Below are 10355 nucleotides of genomic sequence, written 5' to 3' on the forward strand. Positions count from 1 at the left end.
CAAACTTCTATTATTTTTAAAACAAAATAGACTCGAAGATTTGGGGCTTTGGGGAGGAAATTTTCATTTCTGAATTGCACAAAATCATTCATAATTACCTCTTAGTGATTTCAGTATCACAAATCCCTTCTGATTAGCTCTCTTAAAAAAAAAAAGAAAAAAAAAGAGGGACCCGCTTCAGAATTGTTTGGCCCTGTTGGAAGCCTTGTCTTAGAGAACAGCAGATTATGTAATTAAATTGAATCGTGTATTTTCCATAGAAACAAGGCATGATACTGGAACTGATGCAAGCTATATGCTCATTTCTATATTTAGACCTCTCTGTGTCAACAGTGCAGCAGTCCCGTGACTGACCAACCAAGAGTTAAAGCATCTTATGTAGCTTTCCAATTTAAAAAACATGGAAAGACAGAAAAACACAGTGACTGTAGAAATGGTTGATGAAAAGTAACTCCTTTAAGGAAATTGTGCTTCGTTTCTTGAGTGAAATAATTTCCCCACAAAGAGTATTTTCCCGTTGAGAGGTCTGACTTGCTTAGAGTGCAGTATAGCGAAATCTGGGGAAACGGTTAAGTTTAGGATCCAAAAAGGAGATTCAGGCAAGAAAGCAAAAACGTAAGTTCACCGAGGAAACATGCCAAGTACCTCCAGAAGTTTGTAAGTGAAAATACAAATGTAATATTGAAGAAAAATGCTCCTTTGTTTTTCAAATGCAAAGTGTAAATTAGAGATTACGAGAACAAACCAGGTGAGATCATGACTACTTCTAGCATGCAAGAGTGAGAAGGAAACAAATCACTGCAGATTTCTCAACATTTGATGAACTTTATCTTTAAGGATACACTTTCAGACTGGGTTTCACAACCACACCACCCACAACTGAGGTCCTAAATACTCAGCTGAATTTTGGAATCCTCAGCACTATGCTCTAAATTGAAAGTGTACCTTTTACATCTTACCTATACATTCAGGAAGAAAAGTCAGTGTCACAAAAGTCCCTCAAAATCAAGAGATCAAAAAACTCGGTCAGTGCCTGAAAAAATCTAGAATATGTTGTCATCAGCAATCAGTGAACATCAATCTTAGAATGATTGTTTTCAATCAACAGCAATGGATTATTTACAGACCTGGTGACTGAATGCAGATATTTATATTTGGTAACTGATGCTGCTGTTTAGTTGCTAAGTTGTGTCCAACTCTTTTGCAATCCCATGGAATGTAGCCCACAAGGCTCCTCTGTCCATGGGATTTCCTAGGCAAGAATACTGGAGTGGGTAAATTTGGCAACTACTTGTTGCCCAAGTATTGAACATTATATTTAATATAAAGAATAAACAGGATTTCATGAGGAATAGTAACATTAAAAACACAAAAGAAAAAAATTTGACATGGAAATCTACAATCCTGCTGAATTTCATTATAATTACCCACCTTTTTTTCTAGGATACCTATATATAGAATACATATACACAGAGAGACAGCAGTTTTCTTTGGAACTTATACATATATAAATATATAGATTTATCTTTTGAATTTGTAAAAAAAAAAAATGTTTATTATGGGATTTCCCAGGCAAGAATACTGGAGTGGGTGGCTGTTTCCTTCTGCAGGGGATCTTTCTGACCCGGGGATCAAACCCAGGTCTCCTGCATTGCAGGCATATTCTTTACCATCTGATCCACCTGGGAAGCATTTTCTTTACACATATACATTACTTATATGCGTGAAAAATACTTAAAGATATGAAGATGATCTTACAATTCTGCGTAGATTTTAGATTCAAGCAAATAAAAATTTGAAATATAGCTTGTTCCCAGTATTTCTTTCATTGTTTGCCTAAGACATAATACAATTGTAATAGCATACTGGAACAACAAAGAACAAAGGTGAAAGCTTCTGGATATTTGTTGTTGTTGTTAATCGCTAAATCGTGTCCGACTCTTTTGCAATGGTATGGGCTATAGCCCTCCAGGTCCCTCTGTCCATGGGATTTCCCAGCCAAGAATACTAAGGTGGGTTGCCTTTTCCTTCTCCAGGGAATCTTCCCAACCCAGGGATAGAACCCAGGTCTCCTGCATTAGCAGGCAGATTCTTTACCATCTGAACTGCCAGGGAAACCCTTTGGATATTTAGCTTCTGTTCTTAAACTACCATATAGTGAACATATCATTTGACATTATGTGATTTTATTTTTTAGAAGAGTAAATGGCAGAGTTATTTTTCTTAGTACCATTGTTTCTTAAAAACAAAACACCAAAATATTCTCCATTGGTTTTATAAAGAAAATAAAGCCGAGCAAAACTCACACTTCGCACTTCAATTTTAAATGATGCTCCAACTGCTCTGCTGAGCTCCACTGTGTGTGGTACTCTGCCACCTGGTGGCAACTTGTGAAAGATCTAGCCCGTGTGCTTGCGCATTCTGTTTCTCTTTCCCTTTACCGTCTCCTTTGCAGAACTAGTGCATTAAACTTCAATTTGACAATATGCCTGTTGCTGTGGGAACACTGGCTACTTCATGCGACTTACTAATTTGCTCTTGCCTCATTTCAAAGCATCAGTACAAATTAGCTGCAAGATTAACAGGAGGCTTGAATAAATTATTGGCAATTGTTAAGTAAAATGAAATTAGTTAAAATTTCTCGATCTCTGCATAGTGCTTTTCTCCAAGGAGTGAGGGACCGCTTATTTAAATCTTACCATATTCCTCAAAATAGGTAGGGGTATATATTAAATCATGAAAAGCCAAAGAACAAAGGAATTCATTAAATGAATATAATGAGACAGCATTTCCACATATTAATGTGAACATTCCTGCTGCTACATCACAGAGAAATGAATTTAGCAGACAGTTTTAGATGTCATTTCTGTCAACACACCTCATGGATGGGGTAAACTGCTAGATCCAACCTTTGAATAATGATCACTTAGTGATTATTATACACACTGATGAGTCATTTCATAATTATTTTAAAAAATAGCAACTTTCTGTGATGAACAGATGTAGGGTTCAGAATGTAGTTTCCTAAATGCCAGTGAATCAGATCTCTTTGACTGAGAATGTCTCTCTCTCTCTCTCTGTCTCTCTCTCTCTCTCTCTCTCACACACACACACACACACACACACACACACACACACGGGAATATTACTCAGCCATAAAGAAGAACAAAATCTTGCCATTTGCAACAATGTTGATGGAATTTCAGGACATTATGCTAAGTGAAATAAGTCAGAGAAAGACAAATATTGTATGAACTCACTTATACGTGAGCGTCCCTGGTGGCTCAGATGATAAAGAATCCTCCTGCAAGGTGGGAGACTTGGGTTTGATTCCTGGGTTGGCCAGGTCCCCTGGAGAAAGGAAGGGCTACTCACTCCAGTATTCTGGCCTGGAGAATTCCATGGACAGAGGAGCCTGGCGGGCTACAGTCCATGGGATTGCAAAGAATTGGACATGACTGGGCAACTTTCACTTTCACTCATACGAGAAATCTAAAAGCAAAAACAAAATCCCTCAAATCAAGCTCATAGGTACAGAAAACAGACTGGTGGTTGCTAGAGGCGGGAGGTAAGAGAGGGGTGGAGGAAATAGGTGAAGGAGATTAGAGGATACAAACTTCCAATTATAAAAGAAATAAGTCATGGGATGTAATATACAGTATGGTGACTATAGTTAACAATACTATAGTGCATATTTGAAAGTTGCTGGGACTTCCCTGGTGTCTCAGTAGTAAAGAATGCACCTGCCAGTGCAGGAGACAATGGTTCAATCCCTGATCTGGGAAGATCCCACATGCCACGGAGCAGCTAAGCCCATGTGCCACGACCATTGAGCCTGTGCTCTGTGATGAGTAGTCACCACAATGAGAAGCCTGCACAATGCAACTGGGGAGTAGCCCCAGCTTGCTGTAACTAGAGAAAAGCTTGTGCAGCAACAAAGACCCTGCATAGCCAAAAATAAACATATTTTTAAAAAGAAAAAGTTGCTAAGACAGTAAATCTATAAGTTATCACAACAACAACAAAAATTGTGTAACTATATATGGTGATGGATGTTAACTAGACGTATTGTTATCATTTCACAACATATATAAATATATAATCATCATGTTGTACACTTGAAACTAATGTGATGTTACATGTCAATTATACGTCAATTAAAGGAACCAAATTATATTAAAACAACTGGGAAGATATTTGTTAGAAACCAACAGTGGGCATTAGTGTTTGGGGCATAGACTTGGATTACTGTGATATTGAATTGTTTGCCTTGGAAATGAACAGAGGCCATTCTGTCATTTTTGAGATTCCCACCCAAGTACTGCATTTTGTACTCTTTTGTTGACCATGAGGGACATTCTGTTTCTTTTAAGGGATTCTTACCCACAGTAGTAGATATAATGGTCATCTGAATTAAATTCATGCATTTTGGTCTGTTTTAGTTAACTGACTCCTAAAATGTCCATGTTCACTCTTGCCATCTTCTGTTTGACCACTTCCAGTTCAGTATGATTCATGGACCTAACATTCCAGGTTCCTATGCAATATTGTTCTTTCCAGCATTGGATTTTACTTCCATCACCAGTCACATCCACAACGGGGTGTTGTTTTCTCTTTGGCTCAGCCTCGTCATTTTTCTGGAGCTATTTCTCCACTCTTCTCCAGTAGCTTGCTGGGCACTTACTGATCTGGGGAGTTCAGTTTTCAGTGTCATATCTTTTTGCCTTTTCATACTGTTCATGGGGTTCTCAATGCAAGAATACTGAAGTGGTTTGCCATTCCCTTCTCCAGTGGACCACGTTTTGTCAAGGCTGTATATTGTCACCTTGCTTGTATAACTTATATGCAGAGTGAAGTGAAGTGAAGTCGCTCAGTTGTGTCCGACTCTTTGCGACCCCATGGACTGTAGCCTACCAGGCTCCTCCCTCCATGGGATTCTCCAGGCAAGAGTACTAGCGTGGGTTGCCATTTCCTTCTCCAGGGGATCTTCCCGACCCAGGGATCGAACCTGGGTCTCCAGCATTCCAGGCAGATGCTTTAACCTCTGAGCCACCAGGGAAGCTGTATATATGCAGAGTACATCATGTGAAATAGCAGGCTGGATGAAGCACAAGCTGGAATCAAGATTGCCAGGGGAAACACCAGTAACTTCAGATACGCAGGCAACACCACCGTTATGGCAGAAAGCAAAGAGCCACTTGATGAAAGTGAAAGAGAAGAGTGAAAAAGCTGGCTTAAAACTCAACATTCAAGAAACTAAGATCATGGCATCCAGTCCCATAACTTCATGGCAAATAGATGGGGAAACTACTGAAACAGCGAGAGAGTTTATTCTCTTGGGTTCCCAAATCACTGCAGATGGTGACTGCAGCCATGAAATTAAAAGATGCTTGCTTCTTGGAAGAAAAACTATGACCAACCCAGAAAGCATATTAAAAAGCAAAGACCTTACTTTTCAGACAAAGGTCCGTCTTGTCAAAGCTATGATTTTTCCAGTAGTCATGTATGAATGTGAGAGTTGGACCATAAAGAAAGCTGAGCACCGAAGAATTGATGCTTTTGAACTATGGTGTTGGAGAAGACTCTTGAGAGTCCCTTGGACTGCAAGGAGATCCAACTAGTCAATCCTAAAGGAAACCAGTCCTGAATATTCACTGGAAGGAGTGATGCTGAAGCTGAAGCTCCAATACTTTGGCCCCTGATGTGAAGGACTGACTCATTGGAAAAGACCCTAATGCTGGGAAAGACTGAAGGCAGGAGGAGAAGGGAACGACAGAGGATGAGATGGTTGGATGGCATCACCGACTTGATGGACATGAGTTTGAGCAAGCTCTGGGAGTTGGTGATAAACAGGGAAGCCTGGCATACTTCAGTGCATAGGGTTACAAAAAGCCACACAATTGAGCAACTGAACTGAACTGAACAATGGGCAAGGCACTGGAGATACAAAAGTAAGGGAAATATAACTTTCTCCTTCAAGCAGTCAAAGTTTAGTAGGGTGATGATGGTGGATATGTGTGTGTGCAATTAATACATGTCAACCTTCCCCCCCTTTTTTTTAGAAGATATGGTAACTATATACAATGAAATATTAGCCATAAAAAAATAATTCTATTTGCATAAACATAGATGGATCTAGAGACTGACATACTGAGTGAAGTATGTCAGACACAGAAAGACAAATGTCACGTGATATTGCTTATATGTGGAACCTAAAAGAAATGATACAAATAAACCTAATTACAAAAGAGAAATGAAGTCACAGATGTAGAAATCAAACTATGGTTGCCAGAGGGAAAGGAGTAAGAAGGATAAATTGGGAGATTCGGATTGACATATATCCACTAGGTAACCAGTAAGGACTCTGGGTCAGGAAGATCCCCTGGAGGAGGGCATGGCAACCCACTCCAGTATTCTTGCCTGGAGAATCTCACGGACAGAGGAGCCTGGAGGGCTACAGTCCATAGGGTCCAGAGATTTGGACAAGAGTGAAGCGACTTAGCATGCACGCATGCAAGGACCTACTGTATAGCATGAGAGCTCTACTCAATACTCTGTAAGGGCCTATGTGGGAAAAGAACATAAGGAAGAGTGGATATATGTACATTTTTAACTGATTCACTTTGCTGTACACCTGAAACTAACACAATATTGTAAATCAACTATTCTCCAATAAAAAAAATTTTTTTAAAGGTAAGTAAAGTTGCTCTTTGATATGTATGATTAAAGAGATGAAAACAAAGTGTTATGTAATGTACAGCATTACAGAGTAGTATAGCTATGGGAAAACAGAGATGGAAGGAGTTAATTCTGGTTGGGCTATCTAGAAAGCTTCTCAGAGGAGGCGACACTTGAGCTGGGCCTTGACTGATGAGTAGAATTTAAAGAGCACAGAAGAACCGAGCATCCACACAACCGTGACCATAACACAAGGTCTTTAATAGTGTTACTGGAAGGGAAACCCTGCGAGGAGAGGGAGTTTGTTTTGTCTTTATGTGGCTGACACATAGTAGGCACTCGATGTTTTCCAAGTAAATAAATAATAAAACCATCGTGCAGTTGTTGTATACATGTATGAATGGCAAGTAAACAATTTGGTCACTGGCAAAGATTTCACTTTTCCTCTTGAATGACATATTTGGAGGAAGGACTCTTTTCAGTTATCCTTGGAATAGCTAGAGAAAGTAGGCCATTTCTATGATATTTAGCCGTGTGAAAAGTTTTGACAGAAATATCTGGAAAAACGTATATAGGAAGAGAAAGAAATTCCTAGAGTATTTAAATAATCTGCTGCTGATTTGCAAAATGAACCAAAGAGAACATCCCAGAAATAATACAAATATAAATAAAAATAAATTAATTAAAAAACATAGTCTTTAAAATATAAAACTTAGTGGGGCAAGCTAGACTGTAAATTAGACACAGCTGAAGAAGGAATTAATTTACTGAAAGATAACCTGAATACAAGGCATGGAACGAAGCACACAAAGAGATGGGGTGGGAGAGGAGGTTGATGAAAAGGGTGAGAGAGATGGAAAATAGATAAAGTAGGTCCACTGTATATGACTAATGGCAGTTTCATAAGGAGAGAATGGAGATGAGGAGAAGCATGAAATACAGACTTTAGTTAATAATGCTGTTTAAAAACTGGCTCCTCAGTTGTAACTAAAGCAACACAATAATTTAAGTGGGAAACTGTGCCAGGGAAGGGGGAAGTGGACAGATATATATGAGATCTCTCTTTCTTTTTTCTTAATTTTTCTGTTAACCTAAAACTATTCTAAAAAAATAAAACGTATTTAAATAAATAAACAGTAACATATGCAATGGGTTAAAATTAAAGTTTAAATTGAACCATTTTAGAGGCAAAAAGGACTGAGAAATAAATACCTAGCAAAAAAACAAAGACATGCAAATCCAGGACACAGAACAGAAGCATCTGTAGGTATTAACATCCTTAGTAATAAGAGAGGTCTGCACGTTGAGAGCAGCACAGTAGAGCAGGAAAAGGAGAGGCTTGAGGGTCAAAGGCCATTTTTAAAGGTTGAAAGTCCTAACCCCAAAATATTCCTTGTTATAAATTTCTGTGGTAGGGCTTGGTTTACTCCCCTCCTCTAGCCTAATTAAAGCCTGGGTGAGGGCCACCCACAGAAGGATGACAGCGACTATTTTTCAGGATTGCTTAGCACTTAACCCAGGAACTTGCACAACTCCTGTCAAGATGGGGAAAGCCTTTGTTTTCAAAACATGATGCTCATCACTGTTTTTGCTCTCATTTGAAATCGGGTGGCTCTGAAGAAGGCTTTATTTCTCTCGGTTTCAGTTCAGCCATTGAGACCTTTGCCTTAGCTTCCAGAACATCAGTGATGAGTGCTCAGGTCTTGCAGGCTCCCAAACAGCTATCTATGGTCCCCCACCTGAGAGGTGCTCCAAGTCTGGGCACCACTCTGCCCCTTTCCTAGTAGGGGAGGAGGGTTAGACACCCTGCACCCATTCCCCTCATCAGCTCTTGACGCACCAAGCCCCCATTGCAGGGCTGGTTTAACCTCATGTGTAGTTCCACAGGTCTTCGTGCTCAGAAGCGCCCTGCACTAACTTTAATACTCTGTTGTTGCCATTTTGTAATTCTTAAGCATTTTAATAAGGGACCCCACATGTCCATTTTGTATTATCTCCAGAAAATTAAGTAACCTGTCCTGCTCTAATCTCTTATGTATAATATACTAAGATCATGGTTTAACTCCCCCAAATTTCTAACCAAGGTTTGCCAACCCGGGTGCCCACAAGAACCAAGCATCGAAGTGTGAACGATTGCAGCAGGTGAGCCAGAGAGCCAGCAAGGGGCGCTGCAGCTGTGGTGCTAGGGAAACAAGCGTGTCCGAAAGGGACAGCCCAGGACTGGACTCTGCTAAGTGTTGTCACTGGCCCAGTGTAGCCAGATCTTCCAATTTTTAAAGAAAAATTGGAGATGTACTTTTAAAAAGTCATGTATTTAAAAATATTGTTTCAATTAGGAAAAATATCCTTTGTGTGGGCCAAACGAAACACATCTGCTTGGCTGTAACTTAGTCACTAGTTTATGGTGTCTGGCCCAAATTTTTAAAAACAAAACCATGTTTTTTAATTTCCCTTTCTATTTCTCAATAAAGTTGACAACTTTTTCTTCCCCCTTTCTTTTCGAGCACAAAGGTAGTTAACAATATTTTTTAAATGGAGAATCCAGAGGAATAGATGCCTGCCTCCATCCTGAGAGAAAGAAAAATATTTCCTTTCATTTTGGATGGATCAACAACAATAAAAACAAACTACAAGATAATTCTCAATGGCTTATCTTATATATTAAATTATTACTAAATTTCCCTGCTGCGGTTATTAACATTGTTGATCAGTCATGTGGACTGAATATATAAGTAAAATAATACATTAATGGATGCTAAGGAGTGAGTGGGGTTTCCCTATGGCGCTAGTGGTAAAGAATCCACCTGCCAATGCGGGAGACGTAAGAGCTGTGGGTTCAGTCCCTGGGTTGGAAAGATCCCCTGGAGGAGGGCATGGCAATCCACTCCAGTATTCTTGCCTGGAGAATCCCATGAACAGAGGAACATGGTAGGCTTCAGTCCTTAGGGTCACTAAGAGCTGGATGTGACTGAAGAGACTTACCACGGCATGGCAAGGAGTGAGTGGGATTCAGTGTCTTCTTGGGCCCAGGGCAGCACCTGGTCTGTCTTCTCTACTAATCTAAAAGGTCCAGGGTAATTGTTTCCTTAGATAAAGCAGTTAGGAGGCAATTGTGGACTCTCTTCCAGATTCTCATGCATATACTGTTTATTGAATCTTTATTTTTATTTTTGATTGAATATAGTTGATTGACAATGTTGTGTTAATTTCTGCCATATGGTAAAGTGACTCAGACAGTTCAGTCAGTTCAGTCACTCAGTCGTGTCCGACTCTTTGCAACCCCATGAATCGCAGGACGCCAGGCCTCCCTGTCCATCACCATCTCCCGGAGTTCACTCAGACTCACGTCCATCGAGTCAGTGATGCCATCCAGCCATCTCATCCTGGGTCGTCCCCTTCTCCTCCTGCCTCCAATCCCTCCCAGCATCAGAGTCTTTTCCAATAAGTCAACTCTTCGCATGAGGTGGCCAAAGTACTGGACCTTCAGCTTTAGCATCATTCCTTCCAGAGAAATCTCAGGGTTGATCTTCAGAATGGACTGGTTGGATCTCCTTGCAGCCCAAGGGACCCTCAAGAGTCTTCTCCAACATCACAGTTCAAACGCATAAATTCTTTGGCGCTCAGCCTTCTTCACAGTCCAGCTCTCACATCCATACATGACCACAGGAAAAACTGTA

The 10355-nt window shown here is 40.1% G+C and overlaps 1 non-coding gene across 1 annotated transcript; it reads right to left on the reverse strand.

The window, feature by feature from the left end:
* Positions 1-4987: 4987 nt before the first annotated feature.
* On the reverse strand, positions 4988-5059 carry TRNAS-GGA (transfer RNA serine (anticodon GGA)). The gene has a single exon. It is a non-coding gene; the product is annotated as a tRNA-Ser (tRNA).
* Between the last annotated feature and the right edge of the window lie 5296 nt (positions 5060-10355).

The sequence above is a fragment of the Budorcas taxicolor genome, chromosome 3, assembly GCF_023091745.1.
Source record: "Budorcas taxicolor isolate Tak-1 chromosome 3, Takin1.1, whole genome shotgun sequence".
NCBI classification, from domain to species: Eukaryota; Metazoa; Chordata; class Mammalia; order Artiodactyla; family Bovidae; genus Budorcas; species Budorcas taxicolor.